The following is a 23,731-nucleotide window of genomic DNA, read 5'->3' as shown; positions in this document are numbered from 1 at the left end:
CCGCGGCCCCGCTCACAGCCAATCAAACCCCGGGGATTTCCGATCGGCAGCCGGCCCGGCCAATAGGAGCTGGAGGGAGGCGGGGATTGGCGGTGTCAGCAGGGTAGGCTGCGGTCGGCTCGCTCTCCATTTCAGCACTTCGCAGATTGTACCATAGCACCCGAGAGGGGGAGTCAGCCACCACGTATTTACTCAATTACCTGCACCGCACGGGAAGAAAGCTTTATTTAAAAAAAAAGATGTTAGCACTGTTTAATTACTTTGATCATACTCGGAACACTGCTCGGAGTGATCATGCTCATGGAATGTTTTGTTCTTATTCAGCAGTTTCCCCGGTTGGCAGTATTGAAGGTGCCAGGGTAAGTCCTAGGACAGACAATGCAGCATTCATCAGGCAGGTTAACTCGCTGGGCAGAGAAACTTCGCTCTTCGGAAATAAAGCAAAACGCCACCAAAATATGAACGTTTGCATGCTTAACTAAATATAACAGCCAGTTTTTCCCCGCGGCGCAATAATTTCTGCTCTTTGCATGTTCACAGAACACGAATATGCATTTCACTTTTTAACTGGTGGGATCGTATATTTTTGGGAAGGGGAAGATTTGCATGTAGATAGCGCCTTTCACGATCGCACGATGTCCCATGGCATACTCCTGACAATGAAGTACTCTATGAAGTGCAGTCCCACCTGTGATGTGGCTAAAGCAGCAGTGTTGCACACAGCAAACTCCCACAAACAACAATGTAAGTAATGGCCCTCTTTCCGTGTTGCAGAATGAGAGATGAATGGAGGTAAAACAGCTTATGGCCTTATTTCGAAGAAGAAGTTCTGTCCACCTGAGAGATGATAGGGCCTCAGGGTCTCTTTTGACAGACAGTACTTCCGACAGTGCAACATTCCCTCCGCATCGCATTGGAGTGTCAGCCTAGTTGTGTTCAACTCCTTAGCTGTCAGCCTTGTTTCAGTCCCGCAGTTTTAGCAACCGACTTTTGACTCAAAGAAAGCACTGGGCCACGGCTGACATTGCAAAAAAATTTTTTTTGAGATGGCAACCAGAGATAAGGGGGGGGGATCAGATTTGATTGAGGGAGATGGTGAGATTGGGGGGGGGGGGGGGGGGGGGGAGGGGGGCAAGTCTGGACAGCTGTCGACAGCCACGATGAGGTTCATTGTAACTGATACCAAGATACGGCATTTTAATTGTGCATATCCATGATTTTAAATTAAATACCAGATTTTTTTAAAAAGTAGCAGCCTGGTGTTAACGACCATCATTTTGTAACACCAGGTTAAAGTCCAACAGGTTGTTTCGAATCACTAGCTTTCGGAGCGCTGCTCCTTCCCCAGGTGAATGAGCAGCGCTCCGAAAGCTAGTGATTCGAAACAACCCTGTTGGACTTTAAGCTGGTGTTGTAAGACGCCTTACTGTGCTCACCCCAGTCCAACGCCGGCATCTCCACATCATCATTTTGTAACTACGGTCAATCGCTGTATTGAAAAGCAGCCTAGTAAGGACCGTAACTCCAGCCTCGACAACCTATTGTGCATGCAAAGAAAACATATAAAAAACACTTTAAACTAAATATATATAAAACTCCCACAACCCCTTCCTTCAGAAAACCTGCCAAGATCAGCAGGAGTGATGGAAGTCAGAGTTAGAGCCCAGAATATTTATGCCCAGTTCCAGGAACCAGAACAGCTGAGCACCTATCCGCAGTCCACCTTTCAGTATACCGAGTGGATGAACCGCGCGACATTTGTTTCTGGGGAATGCTAATGAAATAAATTGTGTTTAATTAGTGCTTCCCTTTTCTTCAGTTCCTGTGCTCAAAATATAGGCCACGAAAGACAATGATTTGTAACATTATCCAATACTGTAATCATAGAGGGTTGCAAACAAGGGTTTAATGTTTTAAAAGCTTTTTGAAAAGTTGCCTGTGGGTTCGCTGATACAGGTGTTACAGTGGTGCAGATGTGGCAAACTTGTTCAACCCTGTAACACTCAGGCACACTGGAGCAGGTGTTTAAAGGGGACAGCAGCTCTCTTTGAAGCTCATTCCCGCCGACTGCTGGGTGTTTGCTCTCCAGCGTGAAATATTTCTTTTCTCGCTTGCCCGAATGAGACATCCCCGTGTCCGAGGAAACCGGTGTCACTGACCTATGGGCGGCTTGCTGTTGACTCTGAATAAATGGTGAGAGATCAACAATCCGTGTGCACCGCGGGAAATATGCTTTATTGTTAGAAGGTGCTATGTAATTGTCACTGCACAAAATCTCCTGCCTGTAGGAATGCACGACACACTGAGGATGTGAAGTAAAGCAAGGTCGAGAATACCCTGGCTTCATATATTTGGAGCAATCAATCCTAACTGTGCAACCCCTTCTCTCGCCCCGGATGGAGCTGGGGGCTCGCTGCCCACAGCTTCCACCTACCCGGGCACTGAGCTCTCTATTGCATTCTCAAACTTAACCCCGATCCACCAAGAAGCCGTCCTGCTGCAGTGGGCTGCAGCAGCTGGTCCTGCTTTGCGTTAGAAAGCTTTCTCTTCTATACATCCAACGAGCGCAACAGACAGAGAGAGAGATAAGTGAAGCTCCGAAAGCTGCACTGGATGTTGCTGTCAATGTTTGTGTGACACCTGCCGGTACCGACAAGCGATGCTGCTCTGGAGCGAAGCTTGGGCTCAGCCCTTCCCCAGCTTCAGCCGTTATAATTTGTTGCTAATCCACAGCACCAGCTCATTCACAGAGCTTTTCATCTGGGCACGGTTCCCAAGTGTAGCCTGACCACATCCCCCAGTAAAACTCACACAACTAAAGAACAGAACAGACCAAGGTTCCTGGTGAACTGAGGTTTGACTGGAATGAGAATGATCCGCAGGGTGAATGAATGAAGCTGTACATTTGAGTGAGTTTGTCAGATTGATATCATACCTTTGCAACAATAGATATACCACAAACTGCGGCTCAGATTTGGGGCTCAAATTATTTTACAAGCAAACTAACGCCCGCCTGATGTGTTGGGTGTTCTGGATCACAAACAGGTCACCAACACTGGAAGTGTTGCAACTCTATTTTATTATAAGGTTAACTATATTAACATACTTGAACTGTGGGTAAATGCAATACCAGCTTTAACTGTTGACCCTTGCCTAGTCCTAACCAGGTGATGCACTCAGCACATGGTGAATGTCTGTTTTGCAGGCTGTGAGCTCTGTGCTCCGGGCTGGCTGCTACTAGAATGAGCGGAAACTCTCCTGTCCCCTGTCTTTATAGTGCATGTGCTCTCACTGGTGATTGGCTGCTGTGTTGCATATGCTGATTGGTCCCACTGCATGTCCATCAGTGTGTGTGTGTGTGTCTGCACCACTGGTGTATATTATGACATCCCCCCTTTTATATAAAGAACATGTGCCTGTGTGACAATAAATATTGTGTCGTGAATATGCCTGACTATGTGGGTGCGTGTGATTTACATGACTATGTACATGAGGCTAATCTATTTACACGGGAAGGTGCCTGGTGCTGAGAAATAGGGTGTCACACCAATAATGAGATGAACATTATATACAAACTACTGGAACGATGAAACAGAATAACAGAACAGATCAAAGAGTCCAACATCGTAAAACTCAGAAGTCAAGTCTCTGATGTGGGTGACAAATTCTGGTTGACCGCCTCAAGGATGGGTCAGGAGCCACCGGCTGAGGAACGGGCTGGGCCACGGCAGAGTGAGGAGGATGCAGAGTATTCGGAATCTACCCGGCACCAGAGCAGGGAGATCAGTTGCCCGAGCGTCATGCGCTGCCTTGTGTTGTGCACGAGACTGTTGCATCCGCTGAAGGACCGGAACGTGGTCGAGGTCTGGGATGTGAATGGACGGCACCGTGGTCCTGAGGGTGCGACACATGAGCAGCTGGGCTGGCGACCAGCCCGTGGAGAGTGGGGCTGAACGATAGGCCAGCAAGGCGAGGTAGAAGTCGGATCCTGCATCGGCAGCCTTGCAGAGGAGCCGTTTGACGATGTGGACGCCATTCTCCGCTTTGCCATTGGATTGGGGGTGCGGGGGACTGGATGTCACATGCACAAAGTTGTACCTGCTGGCAAAATTGGACCATTCCTGGCTCGCGAAGCAGGGGCCATTGTCCGACATCACAGTGGGTGGGATGCCGTGATGAGCAAAGGGCTCCCTGCAGGCACGGATGACCGCCGATGATGTGATGTCGTGCAGGCGTACGACCTCCGGGTAGTTAGAAAAATAGTCTACAATCAGAACATAGTCCCTGCCGAGCGCATGGAGCAGGTCAACGCCTACCTTAGATGAAGGGGACGTGACCAACTCATGGGGCTGTAGGGTCTCACGTGGTTGGCCGGCTGGAATTGCTGACAGATGGTGCAGTTGAGCACTGTGTTGGCAATGTCCTCATTGATGCCGGGCCAGTACACAGCCTCTCGGGCCCTCCGTCGGCACTTCTCCACGCCAAGATGGCCCTCGTGTAGCTGTTCCAAAATGAGCTGGTGCATGCTGAGCCGGATCACGATGCGGTCCAGCTTCAGGAGGACACCATCGACTACTGCCAGATCGTCCCTGATATTGTAGAACTGCGGGCATTGGCCCTTGAGCCACCCGTCCGTCATGTGGCGCATGACACGCTGTAGTAGGGGGTCAGCCGCAGACACGCAGCGAATGTGGATAAGGCGTTCATCCGTGGCCGGCAAATTGGAGGCCGTGAAGGCCACATGGGCGTCAACCTGGCAGACGAACCCCTCTGGGTCACATGGGGTGTTGACTGCCCTGGACAGAGCGTCGGCTATGATCAGGTCCTTGCCCAGAGTGTATAGGAGCTGGAAATCGTACCGCCGGAGTTTAAGCAGAATGCGCTGGAGGCGAGGGGTCATATCATTCAGGTCTTTTTGTACAATGCTGACCAGCGGGTGATGGTCGGTCTCGACAGTGAATTGGGGGAGACCGTACACGTAATCAATGAATCGACCCCAGTCAACAGGCCCAGGCACTCCTTTTTGATCTGCGCGTAGCGCTGTTCCGTGGGGGTCATGGCACGTGACGCATATGCAATGGGGGCCCATGATGAGGCCTCATCGCATTGCAGGAGCACTGGCCCAATGGCGGATTGGCTGGCATCCGTTGACATTTTTGTTTCCTTCGTGGGATCAAAATATGCCAATACGGGGGCCATGGTAAGCTTGGTCTTAAGCTCCTCCCATTCGCGTTCGTGGGCGGGAAGCCATTGGAAGTCTGTCGTCTTCCTGACCAGGTTCCGGAGAGCTGTGGTATGGGAGGCGAGGTTGGGGATGAACTTCCCCAGGAAGTTGACCATGCCCAAAAATCGGAGGACTGCCTTCTTATCTGCTGGCTTCTGCATGGCCGTGATGGCTGCCACCTTGTCCGCATCAGGCCGCACACCCAACTGGGAGATGTGGTCCTCTAGAAACTTGAGTTCCGTCTGGCCAAAGGAACATTTGGCTCTGTTGAGGCGAAGGCCTTGGTCCCGTATTCGTTTGAAAATGCGCTGGAGGCGACTGATATGCTTCTGCAGAGTGGTGGACCAAATGATGATGTCGTCAACATAGACGCGCACACCCTCAATGCCCTCCATCATTTGCTCCATGATCCGGTGGAATACTTCTGATGCCGATATAATCCCAACCGGCATCCTGTTGTAGCAGTATCTGCCAAACAGGGTATTAAAGGTACACAGCATTCTGCTGGACCTGTCTAGTTGAATTTGCCAGGATCCTTTCGAGGCGTCAAGTTTGGTGAAGATGTTAGCCCAAGCCATCTCGTACGTGATCTCCTCGCGCTTGGGGATAGGGTAATGCTCCCTCATTATGTTGCGATTCAGATCCTTTGGGTCAATGCAGATCCGGAGCTCGCCGGAAGGCTTCTTTACGCACACCGTGGAACTGACCAAGTTGGTTGGTTCCATCACTCTGGAGAGCACTTTTGGTCCTGGAGGTACTGCAGCTGCTGCTTGAGGCGGTCCTTGAGGGGTGCTTGGACTCTTCGAGGTGTATGAACCACAGGCGTGGCATCTTGTTTGAGCAGGATTTTGTAAGTGTATGGAAGCGTGCCCATGCCTTCGAAAACGTCGAGGTGCTGGTCGATGATGGCATTGAGTTACGCCCTGAAGTCCGCATCCTGGAAGGCAGACGTGTCCTCTGGAGAGAGAGAGTGTACTCCTTGAACGAGGTTTAGGAGTTTGCATGCCTGTGCGCCTAGCAGAGAGTCCTTCGAGGTGCCCACAATCTCGAAGGGAAGGATGGCTTTTCGCGAGTTGTGCGTCACTTCGAGTTGGCATGAGCCGGTAGCAGGAATGACGTTGCCATTGTAATCCACTAGTTGGCAGGTCGACGGACCAAGGGTCTGAAAGTCTGACCACGCTAGGAGATTAGCGGAAGCACCAGTGTCCAGGCAGAATCGTATCTGGGATCGGTTGACCGTCAGGGTGGCACACCACTCGTCGTCTGGATCAATGCTGTGCACCGACAGCGGCTGGTGGTTTTGACTCGGGGACAGCCTGTTCTTTGTTATAACAGCGACTCGAAAAGGCTCCCTCGGGTCCTCGGTGTCACTGATCTGCGGGAAGTCGGAATCGGAATTGGTGAACGTGGGTTGAATTGCCCGAACGTTCCTGTGAGGCTGGCTGAAGTGATGCGAATTGGCAGGCTGAGCTCGACAGCAGGCAGCATAGTGGCCAAGTCTGCCACATCGTAGGCGTTGTCGCGATTTTGCAGGACATTGCCGCTTTAAATGGGCGGAGCCACAGTTGCCACACGTCGTGACGTCAGTACGCTCGTTGCGCCACCGCGCATGCGCGGTGCGGTCCTGCATGGTGCGTGCCTGCGCATCACGTTCCTCCACATCACCGTCCCCTCGTTTGGAGCGTACAAGCACGGGAGGCCGCGAAAAGCACGTGAAATGGCCGCCCTCATCCAGGCTGCAGCCTTGGAGGTGTTAAATTGTTTGGACCCGTTCCGCCTCGTGGGGGCTCTGCCATGCCGTTTCAGCCGCCTATAGGTGGGAGTACTGGCTGGTGGCATTTTCATGCAGGATACAGGTCTCGATGGCAGTCGCTAGGGTGAGTTGCTTAATTTTGAGGAGCTGCTGATGCAGGGGGTCCGACAGGACACCAAATACGATCTGATTGCGTATCATGGAGTTGGAGGTGGGCCAGTAGCCGCAGGACTGCACAAGGATGCGGAGGTGTGTTAAAAAGGGTTGGAAAGGCTCGTCCTTACCCTGTAAGCGCTGCTGGAACAGGTATCATTCGAAGCTTTCAACAACAAGAACAAAGAACAAAGAAATGTACAGCACAGGAACAGGCCCTTCGGCCCTCCAAGCCCGTGCCAACCATGCTGCCCGACTAAACTACAATCTTCTACACTTCCTGGGTCCGTATCCCTCTATTCCCATCCTATTCATGTCTTTGTCAAGATGCCCCTTAAATTTCACTATCGTCCCTGCTTCCACCACCTCCTCCGGTAGCGAGTTCCAGGCACCCACGACCCTCTGCGTAAAAAACTTGCCTCATACATCTACTCTAAACCTTGCCCCTCTCACCTTAAACCTATGCCCCCTAGTAATTGACCACTCTACCCTGGGGAAAAGCCTCTGACTATCCACTCTGTCTATGCCCCTCATAATTTTGTAGACCTCTATCAGGTCTCCCCTCAACCTCCTTCGTTCCAGTGAGAACAAACCGAGTTTATTCAACCGCTCCTCATAGCTAATGCCCTCCATACCAGGCAACATTCTGGTAAATCTCTTCTGCACCCTCTCTAAAGCCTCCACATCCTTCTGGTAGTGTGGCGACCAGAATTGAACACTATACTCCAAGTGTGGCCTAACTAAGGTTCTATACAGCTGCAATATGACTTGCCAATTCTTATACTCAATGCCCCGGCCAAGGAAGGCAAGCATGCCGTATGCCTTCTTGACTACCTTCTCCACCTGTGTTGCCCCTTTCAATGACCTATGGACCTGTACCCCTAGATCTCTTTGACTTTCAATACTCTTGAGGGTTCTACCATTCACTGTCTCTTCCCTACCTGCATTAGACCTTCCAAAATGCATTACCTCACATTTGTCCGGATTAAACTCCATCTGCCATCTCTCCGCCCAAGTCTCCAAACAATCTAAACCCTGCTGTATCCTCTGACAGTCCTCATCACTATCCGCAATTCCACCAACCTTTGTGTCATCTGCAAACTTACTAATCAGACCAGTTACATTTTCCTCCAAATCATTTGTATATACTACAAACAGCAAAGGTCCCAGCACTGATCCCTGTGGAACACCACTGGTCACAGCCCACCAATTAGAAAAGCATCCTTCCATTGCTACTCTCTGCCTTCTATGACCTAGCCAGTTCTGTATCCACCTTGCCAGCTCACCCCTGATCCCGTGTGACTTCACCTTTTGTACAAGTCTACCATGAGGGACCTTGTCAAAGGCCTTACTGAAGTCCATATGGACAACATCCACTGCCCTACCTGCATCAATCATCTTAGTGACCTCCTCGAAAAACTCTATCAAGTTAGTGAGACACGACCTCCCCTTCACAAAACCATGCTGCCTCTCACTAATACGTCCATTTGCTTCCAAATGGGAGTAGATCCTGTCTCGAAGAATTCTCTCCAGTAATTTCCCTACCACTGAAGTAAGGCTCACCGGCCTGTAGTTCCCTGGATTATCCTTGCTACCCTTCTTTTTTTTTAAGATATATTTTATTCAAGATTTTTTGGCCAAACATAACAGTACATAGTGTTTCCTTTATACATCAATAAAACAATATAAATAACAATGCCCAGTTTTAAACAAATAAATAGATAATATATGAACAAAATCAAAAACAAAACTAAATGGCAACTGCCTTGTCCACGATAAATACTCTCCAAAAATACAATCCAACAATCCAATATACAATTACATATACCAAATACCTATGCATATACAATAACATCCCTGAGAGTCCTTCTGATTCCTCCCCCCCTCCCCCCCCCCCCAACCCCCCCTGGGTTGCTGCTGCTGTCTTCTTCTTTTCCATTCCCTCTATCTTTCTGTGAGGTATTCGACGAACGGTTGCCACCGCCTGGTGAACCCTTGAGCCGATCCCCTTAGGACGAACTTAATCCGTTCCAACTTTATAAACCCTGCCATGTCATTTATCCAGGTCTCCACACCCGGGGGCTTGGCTTCCTTTCACATTAACAATATCCTGCGCCGGGCTACTAGGGTCGCAAAGGCCAAAACATCAGCCTCTTTCGCCTCCTGCACTCCCGGCTCTTCTGCAACCCCAAATATAGCCAGCCCCCAGCTTGGTTCGACCTGGACCCCCACTACTTTCGAAAGCACCTTTGCCACCCCCACCCAAAACCCCTGTAGTGCCGGGCATGACCAGAACATGTGGGTATGATTCGCTGGGCTTCTCGAGCATCTCGCACACCTATCCTCTACTCCAAAAAATTTACTGAGCCGTGCTCCAGTCATATGCGCCCTGTGTAACACCTTAAATTGTATCAGGCTTAGCCTGGCACACGAGGACGATGAGTTTACCCTACTTAGGGCATCAGCCCACAGCCCCTCCTCAATCTCCTCCCCCAGCTCTTCTTCCCATTTCCCTTTCAGCTCATCTACCATGATCTCCCCCTCGTCCCTCATTTCCCTATATATGTCTGACACCTTACCGCCCCCCACCCATGTCTCTGAGATCACTCTATCCTGCACCTCCTGCATCGGGAGCTGCGGGAATTCCCTCACCTGTTGCCTCGCAAAAGCCCTCAGTTGCATATACCGAAATGCATTCCCTTGGGGCAACCCATATTTTTCCGTCAGCGCTCCCAGACTCGCAAACGTCCCATCTACGAACAGATCTCTCAATTGTGTTACCCCTACTCTTTGCCATGCTCCAAATCCTCCATCCATTCTCCCCGGAACAAACCTATGGTTATTTCTTATCGGGGACCGCACCGAGGCTCCCGTCTTTCCCCTATGCCGTCGCCACTGCCCCCAAATTTTCAGTGTAGCCACCACCACCGGGCTTGTGGTGTATTTCTTCGGTGAGAACGGCAACGGCGCCGTCACCATAACTTGTAGGCTAGTCCCCCTGCAGGACGCCCTCTCCAATCTCTTCCACGCCGCTCCCTCCTCTTCTCCCATCCACTTACACACCATTGAGATATTGGCGGCCCAGTAGTACTCACTTAGGCTCGGTAGTGCCAGCCCCCCCCCTATCCCTACTACGCTGCAAAAATCCCCTCCTCACTCTCGGGGTCTTCCCGGCCCACACAAAACTCATAATACTCTTCTCAATTCTTTTAAAAGAAGCCTTCGTGACCACCACTGGGAGGCACTGAAACACAAAAAGGAATCTCGGGAGGACCACCATTTTAACCGCCTGCACCCTCCCTGCCAGTGACAGGGACACCATGTCCCATCTCTTAAAGTCCTCCTCCATCTGCTCCACCAACCGCGTCAAATTTAGCCTATGAAATGTACCCCAATTCTTGGCTATCTGGATCCCCAAGTACCGAAAGTCCCTTGTTACCTTCCTCAGCGGTAAGTCCTCTATTTCTCTGCTCTGCTCCCCTGGATGCACCACAAACAACTCACTTTTCCCCATGTTCAATTTATACCCTGAAAAAACTCCAAACTCCCCAAGTATCCGCATTATCTCTGGCATCCCCTCCGCCGGGTCCGCCACATATAACAACAAATCATCCGCATACAGAGATACCCGGTGTTCTTCTCCTCCCCTGAGTCCTCCCCTCCACTTCCTGGAACCCCTCAATGCTATTGCCAGGGGCTCAATCGCCAGTGCAAACAATAATGGGGACAGAGGACATCCCTGCCTCGTCCCTCTATGGAGCCGAAAATATTCAGACCCCCGTCCATTCGTGACTACGCTCGCCATCGGGGCCCTATCCAGCAGCTGTACCCATCTGATATACCCATCTCCAAAGCCGAATCTCCTCAGCACCTCCCACAAATAATCCCACTCCACTCTATCAAATGCTTTCTCGGCATCCATCGCCACCACTATCTCCGCTTCCCCCTCTGGTGGAGGTATCATCATTACCGCTAGCAGCCTCAGTATATTCGTATTCAGCTGTCTCCCCTTCACAAACCCAGTTTAGTCCTCATGGACCACCCCCGGGACACAATCCTCTATCCTCATTGCCATTACTTTGGCCAGAATCTTAGCGTCCACGTTCAGGAGGGAAATAGGCCTATAGGACCCGCATTGCAGCGGGTCTTTTTCCTTCTTTAGGAGGAGCGATATCGTTGCCTCTGACATAGTCGGGGGCAGCTGCCCCCTTTCCCTCGCCTCATTAAAGGTTCTCATCAGTAGCGGGGCCAGCAAGTCCACATATTTCCTATAAAATTCAACTGGGAATCCGTCTGGTCCCGGGGCCTTCCCCGCCTGCATGCTCCTTATTCCTTTCACTACTTCCTCCGTTTCAATCTGTGCTCCCAGTCCCACCCTCTCCTGCTCCTCCACCTTAGGAAATTCCAGCTGGTCCAGAAAACACATCATTCTCTCCTTCCCATCCGGGGGCTGAGCTTCATATAATCTTTCATAGAATGCCTTGAACACTCCATTCACTCTCTCCTCTCCCCGCTCCATCTCTCCCTCCTCATCTCTCACTCCCCCTATCTCCCTCGTTGCTCCCCTTTTCCTCAGTTGGTGGGCCAGCAACCTGCTCGCCTTCTCCCCATATTCGTACTGTACACCCTGTGCCTTCCTCCACTGTGCCTCTGCATTACCCGTAGTCAGCAAATTAAATTCTACATGTAGCCTTTGCCTTTCCCTGTATAGTCCCTCCTCCGGTGCCTCCGCATATTGCCTGTCCACCCTCAGAAGTTCTTTCAGCAACCGCTCCCGTTCCCTACTCTCCTGCTTTCCTTTATGTGCCCTGATTGATATCATCTCCCCTCTAACCACTGCCTTCAGCGCCTCCCAGACCACTCCCATCTGGACCTCCCCATTATCATTGAGTTCCAAGTACTTTTCAATACACCCCCTCACCCATAAGCACTCCCCCTCGTCCGCCAATGGTCCCATGTCCATTCTCCAGGGTGGACGCTGTTCTTTTTCCTCCCCTATCTCCAAGTCCACCCAATGTGGAGCGTGATCCGAAATAGCCATAGCCGTATACTCCGTCCCCGTCACCTTCGGGATCAGCGCCCTTCCCAAAACAAAAAAGTCTATCCGTGAATAAACTTTGTGGACAAAGGAGAAAAACGAAAACTCCTTACTCCTAGGTCTACTAAATCTCCAGGGATCTACTCCTCCCATCTGCTCCATAAAGTCCTTAAGCACCCGAGCTGCTGCCGGCCTCCTTCCGGTCCTGGACCTCGATCTGTCCAGCCCTGGTTCCAGCACCGTGTTAAAATCTCCACCCATTACCAGCTTCCCCGCCTCTAGGTCCGGGATACGTCCTAGCATGCGCCTCATAAAGTTGGCATCATCCCAGTTCGGGGCATATACGTTCACCAAGACCACCGCCTCCCCCTGTAATTTGCCACTCACCATCACGTATCTGCCCCCGCTATCCGCCACTATGGTCTTTGCCTCAAACATTACCCGCTTCCCCACTAGTATAGCCACCCCCCTGTTTTTCGCATCTAGCCCCGAATGAAACACCTGCCCCACCCATCCTTTGCGTAGTCTGACCTGGTCTATCAGTTTCAAATGCGTCTCCTGTAGCATAACCACATCTGCCTTAAGTTTCTTTAGGTGTGCGAGTACCCGTGCCCTCTTTATCGGCCCGTTCAGCCCTCTCACATTCCACGTGATCAGCCGGGTTGGGGGGCTCTTTACCCCCCCCCCCCCCTTGTCGACTAGCCATCCCCTTTTTTTAACCAGCTCCTCACCCGGTTCCCACGTAGCTGTGCCCCCCCCAGGTGGCGCCCCCCCCGTCCCGCCCACCCCACCCCATACCAGCTCCCCCTTCTCCCCAGCAGCAGCAGCCCAGTTAACCCCCCCCCCACCCCCCCGCTAGATCCCCCACTAGCGTAATTGCACCCCCCATGTTGCTCCCAGAAGTCAGCAAACTCTGGCCGACCTCGGCTTCCCCCGTGACCTCGGCTCGCACTGTGCGACACCCCCTCCTTCCTGCTTCCCTGTTCCCGCCATAATTATCATAGCGCGGGAACAAAGCCCGCGCTTCCCTTTTGGCCCCGCCCCCAATGGCCGACGCCCCCAGCTCCTCCACCTGCCTCCCTCCCTCCCCCACAACAAGGGGAAGAGAGAAAAGTTACCGAGTCGCAGGATTAACAACTTAAAAATCATCTCTCCTCTCCCCCCTTTTTCCCCCCTCTTCGCCCCCCATATTCGCCCCACCACTTTGTCTCAAACGTTCTTTTTTTTTATATAACCCACTTATTCCAATTTCTCTTCGACAATAAATGTCCACGCCTCATCCGCCGTTTCAAAGTAGTGGTGTTTCCCTTGATGTGTGACCCACAGTCTTGTCGGCTGCAGCATTCCAAATTTGACCTTCCTTTTATGAAGCACCGCCTTGGCCCAATTAAAGCTCGCCCTCCTTCTCGCCACCTCCGCACTCCAATCCTGATATACGCGGATCACCGCGTTCTCCCACCTACTGCTCCGAGTTTTCTTTGCCCATCTGAGGACCATCTCTCTGTCCTTATATCGGAGAAATCTCACCACTATGGCTCGGGGAATTTCTCCAGCCCTCGGTCTTCGCGCCATAACTCGATAGGCTCCCTCCACCTCCAACGGACCCGTCGGGGCCTCCGATCCCATTAACGAGTGCAGCATCGTGCTCACATATGCCCCGACGTCCGCCCCCTCTGCACCCTCGGGAAGACCACGAATCCTTAAATTCTTCCTCCTCGCATTATTCTCCAGCACCTCCAGCCTTTCCACACACCTTTTATGGTGTGCCTCGTGCATCTCCGTCTTCACCACCAGGCCCTGTATATCGTCCTCGTTCTCGGCAGCCTTTGCCCTCACGACCCTAAGCTCCTGCTCCTGGGTCTTTTGCTCATCCTTTAGCCCTTCAATCGCCTGTAATATCGAGGCCAACAGCTCCTTCTTCATCTCCTTTTTAAGTTCTTCCACGCAGCGCTTCAAGAACTCGTGTTGTTCAGGGCCCCATATTAAACTGCCACCTTCCGACGCCATCTTGGTTTTTGCTTGCCTTGCCGCTGCTCTAAAGGATCCACTGCAATCCGACCACTTTCCTCTCCTTTTTCCATCCGTGTCCAGGGGGGATTCCCTTCTGGTTTACCGCACAGTGCTTTTAGCCGTTAAAACTGCCGTTGGGGCTCTCATTAAGAGCCCAAAAGTCCGTTCCACCGGGAGCTGCCGAAACGTGTGACTTAGCTGGTCATCGCCGCACCCGGAACCCCTTGCTACCCTTATTAAACAGAGGAACAACATTGGCTATTCTCCAGTCCTCCGGGACATCCCCTGAAGACAGTGAGGATCCAAAGATTTCTGTAAAGGCCTCAGCAATTTCCTCTCCAGCCTCCTTCAGTATTCTGGGGTAGATCCCATCAGGCCCTGGGGACTTAGCTACCTTAATATTTTTTAAGACACCCAACACCTCGTCTTTTTGGATCTCAATGTGACCCAGGCTATCTACACACCCTTCTCCAGACTCAACATCTACCAATTTCTTCTCTTTGGTGAATACTGATGCAAAGTATTCATTTAGTACCTCACCCATTTCCTCTGGCTCCACACATCGATTCCCTTGGCTATCCTTCAGTGGGCCAACCCTTTCCCTGGCTACCCTCTTGCCTGTTATGTACATGTAAAAAGCCTTGGGATTTTCCTTAACCCTATTTGCCAATGACTTTTTCGTGACCCCTTCTAGCCCTCCTGACTCCTTGCTTAAGTTCCTTCCTACTTTCCTTATATTCCACACAGGCTTCGTCTGTTCCCAGCCTTTTAGCCCTGACAAATGCCTCCTTTTTCTTTTTGACGAGGCCTACAATATCCCTCGTTATCCAAGGTTCCCGAAAATTGCCGTATTTATCCTTCTTCCTCACAGGAACATGCCGGTCCTGAATTCCTTTCAACTGACACTTGAAAGCCTCCCACATGTCAGATGTTGATTTGCCCTCAAACATCCGCCCCCAATCTATGTTCTTCAGTTCCCGCCTAATATTGTTATAATTAGCCTTCCCCCAATTTAGCACATTCATCCTCGGACCACTCTTATCCTTGTCCACCAGTACTTTAAAACTTACTGAATTGTGGTCACTGTTACCGAAATGCTGCCCTACTGAAACATCTACCACCTGGCCGGGCTCATTCCCCAATACCAGGTCCAGTACCGCCCCTTCCCTAGTTGGACTGTCTACATACTGTTTTAAGAAGCCCTCCTGGATGCTCCTTATAAACTCCGCCCCGTCTAAGCCCCTGGCACTAAGTGAGTCCCAGTCAATATTGGGGAAGTTGAAGTCTCCCATCACCACAACCCTGTTGTTTTTACTCTTTTCCAAAATCTGTCTACCTATCTGCTCCTCTATCTCCTGCTGGCTGTTGGGAGGCCTGTAGTAAACCCCCAACATTGTGACTGCACCCTTCTTATTCCTGATCTCTACCCATATAGCCTCACTGCCCTCTGAGGTGTCCTCCCACAGTACAGCTGTGATATTCTCCTGAACCAGTAGCGCAACTCCGCCTCCCCTTTTACATCCCCCTCTATCCCGCCTGAAACATCTAAATCCTGGAACGTTTAGCTGCCAATCCTGCCCTTCCCTCAACCAGGTCTCTGTAATGGCAACAACATCATAGTTCCAAGTACTAATCCAAGCTCTAAGTTCATCTGCCTTACCCGTAATACTTCTTGCATTAAAACATATGCACTTCAGGCCACCAGACCCGCTGTGTTCAGCAACTTATCCCTGTCTGCTCTGCCTCAAAGCCCCACTGTCCCTATTCCCTAGTTCTCCCTCAATGCTCTCACCTTCTGACCTATTGCTCCCGTGCCCACCCCCCTGCCATACTAGTTTAAACCCTCCCGTGTGACACTAGCAAACCTCGCGGCCAGGATATTTATGCCTCTCCGGTTTAGATGCAACCCGTCCTTATATAGGTCACACCTGCCCCGGAAGAGCTCCCAGTGGTCCAGATAACGGAAACCCTCCCTCCTACACCAGCTGTTTAGCCACGTGTTTAGCTGCTCTATTTTCCTATTTCTAGCCTCACTGGCACGTGGCACAGGGAGTAATCCCGAGATTACAACCCTAGAGGTCCTGTCTTTTAACTTTCTGCCTAGCTCCCTGAACTCCTGCTGCAGGACCTCATGCCCCTTCCTTCCTATGTCGTTAGTACCAATATGTACAACGACCTCTGCCTGTTTGCCCTCCCCCTTCAGGATGCCCTCTACCCGTTCGGAGACATCCTGGACACTGGCACCAGGGAGGCAACATACCATCCTGGAGTCTCTTTCACGTCCACAGAAGCGCCTATCTGTGCCCCTGACTATAGAGTCCCCTATTACTATTGCTCTTCTGTGCTTTGACCCTCCCTTCTGAACATCAGAGCCAGCCGTGGTGCCACTGCTCTGGCTGCTGCTGTTTTCCCCTGATAGGCTATCCCCCCGACAGTATCCAAAGGGGTATACCTGTTCGAGAGGGGGACAACCACAGGGGATTCCTGCACTGACTGCCTGCCCTTTCTGGTGGTCACCCATTTCTCTACCTGCACCTTGGGTGTGACCACATTTACATAACTGCGATCTATGACGCTTTCCGCCACCTGCAAGCTCCTAAGTGCATCCAATTGCTGCTCCAACCGAACCATGCGATCTGTGAGGAGCTCCAGTTGGGTGCACTTTCTGCAGATGAAGCCATCCGGGACGCTGGAAGCCTCCCGGACCTGCCACATCTCACAGTCAGAGCACTGCACCCCTCTAACTGACATTGCATCAATTAATTAAAATTAAAATTAAAACAAAAAAAATTTAAATATATATTTTTTTAAATTTCAAAGTTACTGTTAACTATCTGTTTCCTAGCACTAGATTTCCAATAGAAATGCGAAAGCTAAACATAGTACTCTCCGATCTCTGGCTCAGATACCCCTCTAAATTATAATTAAGTAATTATGTTTAATTAGTTACCAATGCTTAATTTTTTAAATTTAGTGTAGATTCCCAACCTCTATGCTGAAGTGGGTATCGAATTTGAGGAGAACCGTCTTGTACTTTGTCTTGTTCTCGTCGTCTGCGAATGTGAGGGAGTTGAAGATGTGGATGGCATGTTGCCCGGCCGTGGAGAGGAGCAGAGCAATCTTCCTGGTGTCCGAGGCGTTCTCCCTGTCCGTGGCTTCGAGGAAGAGCTGGAAGCGCTGTTTAAAAATCTTCCAATTGACCCAGAGATTGCCAGCGATGCAGAGGCGGCAGGTTGATGTTCTCCATACTTCAGGATGCCAGAATGCTGATTAGTTGCAGGTGGGTCTCAGAAGTGCTAATATGCAACCACTCCTTGTACCATGATGTGTTGGGTGTTCTGGATCACAAACAGCTCACCAACACTGGAAGTGGTGCAACTCTATTTTATTATAAGGGTAACCATATTAACATACTTGAACTGTGGGTGAATGCAATACCAGCTTTAACTGTTGACCCTTGCCTAGTCCTAACCAGGTGATGCATTCAGCACATGGTGAATGTCTGTGTTGCAGGCTGTGAGCTCTGGCTCCGAGCTGGCTGCTACTAGAATGAGCGGGAACTCTCCTGTCCTCTGTCTTTATAGTGCGTGTGCTCTCACTGGTGATTGGCTGCGGTGTGTATGCTGATTGGTCCCACTGCATGTCCATCAGTGTGTGTGTGTGTGTGTCTGGCCCGTAATATACTGGTGTATATTATGACACCGCCTTCAGTGCATGGCCTAGATGGGCAGTTCCCAGACCTGGGGTCCCGTTCATTCATCCGCTAGAACCTTCCCTTTGCTCCGTTTTGCATGCTTCCCCACCCCACACACGTGCCTTCTGCTGTAACCATTTAAACACATGGACCCGTTATTTTTTGCATTAGCCTCATGGCCAACCCCCCTTCTGAGTCACAGAGTCATTTATGGCTCATTCAGGTCATTCAGCCTGTCGAGTCCACACCAGCTCTCAGCACAGCATTGCAGTCAGTCCCATTTCCCCCTTCCGTCCGTGTAGCCTTGCTATGAATGTATTGTGCATTCAGATAAAGAACATTTAAACCTATCCTTTTCCCTGTGACATGGTGGCACAGTGGTCAACACTGCAGCCTCACATTGCCAGGGACCTGGCTTCGATTCCGGCCTTGGGTGACTGTCTGTGTGGAGTTTGCACTTTCCTCTGCTCCGGTTTCCTCCCACAGTCCGAAGAAGTGAAGGTTAAGTGGATTAACCATGATAACTTGCCCCTTGGTGTCCAAAGAGTTGCAAATTGGGTGGGGTTACAGGATAGGGAGTGGGCATACATATGGTGCTCTTTTGAAGGGTTGGTGCAGACATGATGGGTCGAATGGCCTCCTTCTGCACTGTAGGAATTCTATGGATGCTCACACCCGATTTTCTGGTTTGCTCTTAGGTTTGTGTGCTTTGTCCTCTGTCACACACTCGGTATCATTACCTATATCACAAACATGCACTATCACCTTGTCCTTTATTGTTAACTTTCTAAATCTCCCCTCACCCCCTTAAACTTTTTAAAAATTAATTTCCGGGATGTGGCCGTCACTGATTAGGCCAGCATTTATTGCCCATCCCTAGATGCCCTTCAGAGGGTGGTGATGAGTTGCCTTCTTGAATCGCGGCAGTCCTTGAACAAAGAACAAAGAAAAGTACAGCACAGGAACAGGCCCTTCGGCCCTCCAAGCCCGTGCCGACCTTGCTGCCCGACTAAACTACAATCTTCTACACTTCCTGAGCCCATATCCCTCTATTCCCATCCTATTCATGTATTTGTCAAGATGCCCCTTAAATGACACTATCGTCCCTGCTTCCACCACCTCCTCTGGCAGTGAGTTCCAGGCACCCACTACCCTCTGTGTAAAAAACTTGCCTCGTACATCTACTCTAAACGTTGCCTCTCGCACCTTAAACCTATGCCCCCTAGTAATTGACCCCTCTACCCTGGGGAAAAGCCTCTGACTATCCACTCTGTCTATGCCCCTCATAATTTTGTAGATCTCTATCAGATAGCCCCTCAACCTCTGTTGTTCCAGTGAGAACAAACCAAGTTTATTCAACCACTCCTCATATCTAATGCCCTCCATACCAGGCAACATTCTGGTAAATTTCTTCTGCACCCTCTCTAAAGCCTCCACATCCTTCTGGTAGTGTGGCAACCAGATTTGAACACTATACTCCAAGTGTGGCCTAACTAAGGTTCTATACAGCTACAACATGGCTTGCCAATTCTTATACTCAATGCCCCGGCCAATTAAGGCAAGAATGCCGTATGCCTTCTTGACTACCTTCTCCGCCTGTGTTGCCCCTTTCAGTGACCTGTGGACCTGTACACATAGATCTCTCTGACTTTCAATACTCTTGAGGGTTCTACCATTCACTATATATTCCCTACCTGCATTAGACCTTCCAAAATGCATTACCTCACATTTGTCCAGATTAAACTCCATCTGCCATCTCTCTGCCAAAGTCTCCAAACAATCTAAATCCTGCTGTATCCTCTGACAGTCCTCATCGCTATCCGCAATTCCACCAACCTTTGTGTCGTCTGTAAACTTACTAATCAGACCAGTTACATTTTCCTCCAAATCATTTGTATATACTACAAACAGCAAAGGTCCCAGCACTGATCCCTGCGTAACACCACTGGTCACAGCCCTCCAATTAGAAAAGCATCCTTCCATTGCTACTCTCTGCCTTCTATGACCTAGACAGTTTTGTATCCACCTTGCCAGCTCACCCCGATCCCATGTGACTTCACCTTTTGTACTAGTCTACCATGAGGGACCTTGTCAAAGGCCTTACTGAAGCCAATATGGACAACATCCATTGCCCTACCTACATCAATCATCTTTGTGACCTCTTAAAAAATCTCTATCAAGTTAATGAGACACGACCTCCCCTTCACAAAACCATGCTGCCTCTCACTAATACATCCATTTGCTTCCAACTGGGAGTAGATCCTGTCTCGAAGAATTCTCTCCAGTAATTTCCCTACCACTGACGTAAGGCTCACCGGCCTGTAGTTCCCTGGATTATCCATGCTACCCTTCTTAAACAGAGGAACAACATTGGCTATTCTCCAGTCCTCCGGGACATCACCTTAAGACAGTGAGGATCCAAAGATTTCTGTCAAGGCCTCAACAATTTCCTCTCTGGCCTCCTTCAGTATTCTGGAGTGGATCCCATCAGTTCCTGGGGACCTAATTCCTTCTCTTTGGTGAATACTGATGCAAAGTATTCATCTAGTACCTCACCCATTTCCTCTGGCTCCACACATAGATTCCCTTGCCTATCCTTCAGTGGGCCAACCCTTTCCCTGGCTACCCTCTTGCTTTTTCTGTACGTGTAAAAAGCCTTGGGATTTTCCTTAACCCTATTTGCCAATGACTTTTTTGTGACCCCCTTCTAGCCCTCCTGACTCCTTGCTTAAGTCCCTTCCTACTTTCCTTATATTCCACACAGGCTTCGTCTGTTCCCAGCCTTTTAGCCCTGACTAATGCCTCCTTTTTCTTTTTGACGAGGCCTGCAATATCTCTCGTTATCCAAGGTTCCCGAAAATTGCCATATTTATCCTTCTTCCTCACAGGAACATGGCGGTCCAGAATTCTTTTCAACTGACACTTGAAAGCCTCCCACATGTCAGATGTTGATTTACCCTCAAACATCCACCCCCACTCTAGGTTCTTCAGTTCCCGCCTAATATTGTTATAATTAGCCTACCCCCAATTTAGCACATTCACCCTAGGACCACTCTTATCCTTGTCCACCAGCACGTTAAAACTTATTGAATTGTGGTTACTGTCCCCGAAATGCTCCTCTACTGAAACTTCTACCACCTGGCCGGGCTCATTCCCCAATACCAGGTCCAATACAGCCCCTTCCCTAGTTGGACTGTCTACATATTGTTTTAAGAAGCCCTCCTGGATGCTCCTTACAAACTCTGTCCCGTCTAAGCCCCTGGCACTAAGTGAGTCCCAGTCAATATTGGGGAAGTTGAAGTCTCCCATCACAACAACCCTGTTGTTTTTACTCTTTTCCAAAATCTGTCGACCTATCTGCTCCTCTATCTCCCGCTGGCTGTTGGGAGATGTGTAGGTACACCCGCTGTGCTATTAGGGAGGGAGTTCCAGGATGTTGCCCTGGCGACAGTGAAGGAACGGCGATAGATTTCCAAGTGAGGGTGGTGAGTGACTTGGAGGGGAAGCTCCAGGTGGTGGGGTTCCCAGGTATCTGCTGCCCTTGTAGCCCGAGTTATTCAATTTGCTAGGACGGTGCATTTTAGTGAGGATCAAGTGAAGCCCATCCCAATGGTACAGCTCCTACGTTCCACAGTACCAGTGCCAGTGCCCAATGAATTGAAACCTATTACTCCCACACCAATCTTTCAGCCACACATTTTACTCTCTGATCTTCTGCCTTGCAGTATCATTACTTTTGTCATTTAATCGCTCCTGCCCTTCACCCAATCACAAAACCACACTTTTTTCATTCCTTCTGCAGTTTTTTAAAGCTTGTTCCATCTCCCGCCTCTCCCAGTCCAGAGGTAAGGGCATCACCTTGAAATGTTACTTCTGCTGTTCTCTCCACAGATTCTGCCTGGCTTGCTGAGGTAAAAATGAGACCATCCATGATAATATTGAATGGTCGACCTTCCTCGAGGGGCCAAGTGGCCTACTCCTGTTCCTAATTCGTATGCTGAGTGTTTCCAGCATTTTCTGTTTAGATTTTCAGATTCCTGAATCCTTGTTTCAAATCCACAATGTTCGTAGTTCTGTTTAAACCACAGAACCCTACCCATTGTGCAAGATGCTACCTTGAACAAGCCCCTGGGTCTCGTGGACAATCGCTAATACCTTGCGTCTCTACACAGGCAATCCAACGATTCCGAACATCTCCAAGATCTTTGGAAGAAAAATAACTTTTTCCCAAACACTGGTTATTTTACACAATGTACAATGTGTGCTTTATATTCCATATTAAATGATATGGAGGCTTGGATGGGATTAGTGAGCAATATGTGCTGTTCTGAGTGCAGGTTTCATACAGTTTAATCTGTAAAGTAAGGAAAATAGAAATGCTGCTACATCCGTGACGCAGGAGATAGACTACATAGTAGGTTAGGACTTGATCTGAGCTTATACAAAGGTAGCATAGTACCTTGCCCACTCCCAATATTTTACAGGCTTCTAAAGCATAAATAATGTATTACACAGTCCCCAGTGAGAGACAGTTGACAAACATTACAGTAGAAATTTTGCTGCCGTGATGATTTTGATTGAAAAGGTGACTAAGTTGCATCTCGTATGCCTTGTAATTGAGATACAAAATACAGTCCACAGTCTACAGACTCTCACATTCGAAGAAAATAAGCAGTGAAAAAGAACTTGAACAGTCCACTTGTTTTAGTTGATAATCAAAATGGTTCCAAAATGTTGTAAGGATGCAATTAAAAGGCACGCAGGTGCAACAATGTCAGCTGTTTGTTGAGATGTCTCACATCACAAGTCCTCAGCATACTCGTAGTCTTTTGAGTTATATTGGTACTGCCACGTTATCTACACACTAAACACTGTGCATGAAGATGCAAGCGTGATGTTCCCTGAATCTATACAAGATCTACACAGCTGGATGAATGAATAATACATTATTCTTTATTATGAATAAAGTGGATATTGGTCAATTTTGGATGAGCTGAAGAGGTGAAATTAATATTGAACAATACAAAATAAATAATTTATATATCAGGTTTCACAGCATCAAAGTGTTTTACTGTCAATTGAGTGCTATTTGAAGTGCGGTTACTATTGTGATACAGGCACCTAGGAAGCCAATCATGCATACTGCAGGGTCCCAGAAACAGCAGTTATGAGATAAATCCCCAAATCATTGGTTTCTTGAAGGTGTTAGTTAAGGGACAAATTGGCGAGAAAAGCAGGAGCAGCCCCTTATTCATCTTCAAGGAGTACCACAAGACCTTTTACATTCAACCAACCGGTCAGACAAGGTCTCACGTTAACATCTTGTCTGAATGGTGATCCCTCTGATATTCTAGCACTCCATCAGTACTGCACCAGAGTCTGAGCGAAGATTTTGTTCTCATGTTTCTGACTTAGGCGTTAGACGCTTTAAGGGGGGAATAAATCTTTGAAAGAAAATGTACCAGTAAATAGGAAAGAGAAAAGCAATGAAAACCTTCACCACACATAAAGTATTTTTCTTTCTAAAGAGCTATTAGTATTAGAAAAATAGAACTTTTTGAATTAACCTACTTAATTCCCATGTTGATATGCATGTGAAAATACAGCTGTCAAAATTCAGCTCATATAGAGAAGTTCAATGAGGCATAATCACCTGTTATTGTTATTTGACGTGAGCATTGGCTCAGTAGTCACATTCTCACATCTGCTTTAGGAGATGGTGAAAGCCCACCCCAGGCACTTGAACACACAATCCAAGTTGGTACTTCAGTGGACTGGATTTGTTTATTGTCACGTGTACCGAGGTACAGTGAAAAGTATTGTTCTGCCTACAGTTCAGACAGATCATTCCACACAAGA

General features: G+C 49.3%; 1 long non-coding RNA gene across 2 annotated transcripts; it reads left to right on the top strand.

Annotated features, from left to right (window-relative positions):
* Window positions 1–206: 206 nt before the first annotated feature.
* On the top strand, window positions 207–22,884 carry LOC140384890 (uncharacterized). Of its 2 annotated transcripts, none has more exons than XR_011933198.1 (3): window positions 207–359; window positions 17,153–17,458; window positions 22,045–22,884. It is a non-coding gene; the product is annotated as an uncharacterized lncRNA (long non-coding RNA). The 2 variants fall into 2 exon arrangements; XR_011933199.1 differs by lacking the exon at window positions 207–359 and adding an exon at window positions 466–744.
* The last annotated feature ends 847 nt before the right edge of the window (window positions 22,885–23,731 follow it).

Source organism: Scyliorhinus torazame, chromosome 10 (genome assembly GCF_047496885.1).
Source record: "Scyliorhinus torazame isolate Kashiwa2021f chromosome 10, sScyTor2.1, whole genome shotgun sequence".
NCBI classification, from domain to species: domain Eukaryota; kingdom Metazoa; phylum Chordata; class Chondrichthyes; order Carcharhiniformes; family Scyliorhinidae; genus Scyliorhinus; species Scyliorhinus torazame.
Note: the sequence above shows the minus strand (reverse complement) of the source record. Positions and strands in the feature narration are given on the sequence as shown.